Consider the following 1,995-nt stretch of genomic DNA (forward strand, 5'->3'; position numbering starts at 1 on the left):
TTTCTCAGTTACAAGCGGAAGCAGACATGCCCATAATTGGCCATACTAAAGACGGTATACAACACATCTCAGATGCTAAGTTGCTCAAATCAAAACCATCAGCAGGCAGAGCTCACACATTAGGCTTCCATAGTCTTACAAGAGTGATTGTCGAAGGTGTAGAAGCGGAGATGCTTTTGGACAGCGGAGCATCTTGTTCTGTGGTGGGGAGCATTTATTTGGGCACCATTGTTCCTGATTGGAAACACAAACTTATGCCATGTAATGATAACATGAAATTCTCCGGATGCGGAGGAAGTTTGTTTCCTTTAGGTGTTATTAACTTGAAAGCAATATTTCCCCATAAACAAGGAGGGGTCCGCATTGACGCAGAGTTTGTGGTTATGGAGAACTCACACACAAAGTACTTCATCCTTGGAGATGATTACCTTGGCGCGTATGGTATTGATATTTTCCACAGCAGAGAAAAGTATTTCACCATTGGAAATGATGTTAAGAAAAAGAAGTTTGGACTACCACTCCAAAGACCAATTTTAGCAGGACTAAGGGTCACTCAGTCTGAAGACCAGCCTGAAATTGAACCTGTGGGGACACAGATGTCTCAAATGCAGAAGGTTGAAGAAGGAATCAAAGAAGCAGCTTTCTCACCTAAGCTTGAGCCAGAGCAAAAAGGAAAGTTTGTAAAGCTTATTCATGAGTATTGTAAAGAATTTGGGCTGGGAGATTCCCCTTTAGGAAGCATCAAAAGCCATCCCGTCCATGTTCAACTCAATATTGAGAAGCCTTACCCGCCTATTCTGAGGAAAGCAGCTTATCCCGCTAGCCCCAGGAATAGAGTAGAGATTGAAAAGCATATTGAAGAGCTGCTGCAATATGGAGTTATCCGTAAAGTAGGAGAGGATGAAGAAGTAGATATAACTACACCAGTCATAATAGCCTGGCATAATGGTAAATCAAGGCTATGTGGTGATTTTCGAGCATTGAACACATACACAGTGCCAGATAGATACCCACTTCCTCGTATTGAGTATGCGCTCACGAACCTTGGAAAGGCTTTGTATATTACACTCATGGATGTAATGAAAGGTTTCCATCAGAATATAGTAGCAGAAGATAGCAGAAAATTCCTGAGAATCATCTGCTATCTAGGTATTTTCGAATATCTGAGGATGCCATTTGGAATCAAGAATGCACCAGCATTTTTCCAGAGGATGATGGACATAGAGTTTTCTCAAGAATTACGGGAAGGCTGGGTCATCATATACATTGATGATGTCATCATCTTTCATGATAACTGGGAGGATCATATCAAAGGAGTAGAAAGGATCCTACAGAAGGTACGAGAGATGGGTATGACTATTTCCCTTAAAAAGAGTCATTTTGGTTTTAACAGTGTAAAAGCTTTGGGCCATATTGTGTCCGGTTTATGGATTGCCATAGACCAGAACAGGGTAGCAGCAGTTCTGAACAAACAATGTCCACAGAATATTAGTGAACTGCAAGCCTTTTTGGGATTTGCAAGCTACTATAGGAATTACTTGCAAGATTACGGGAAAATCTCCAGTAGTTTATACAAACTTTTAGGCAAGGGTGTTGCATTTGAAATGACCAAGGAAAGGACGGAGGTGTGGGCCGCTATTAAACAGATGATTAGTAGTGCTCCACTATTATTGCAACCAGATTTCACTAAACCTTTCAAACTCTATGTAGATGCTTCTTTTGATGGTTTAGGAGCAGCACTTCATCAATCCAGGATCATTGATGGGAAGTTGCAAGAGGGACCAATTGTGTTTATATCACGCAAACTGAAAGACAGTGAAACCAGATATGGGTCTCCACAACTTGAAGCTCTGGGATTAGTCTGGGCGCTTGAGAAACTCCACTATTATTTGGATGGAGCGTACTTTGAGGTCATCACTGACTGCACAGGAGTCAGGTCTTTGATGAATATCAAAACTCCAAATAGGCATATGCTTAGATGGATGCTGCAATCCA

This window comes from Melampsora larici-populina (assembly GCF_000204055.1).
Source record: "Melampsora larici-populina 98AG31 unplaced genomic scaffold MELLAscaffold_6, whole genome shotgun sequence".
In the NCBI taxonomy this organism is placed as follows: Eukaryota; Fungi; Basidiomycota; class Pucciniomycetes; order Pucciniales; family Melampsoraceae; genus Melampsora; species Melampsora laricis-populina.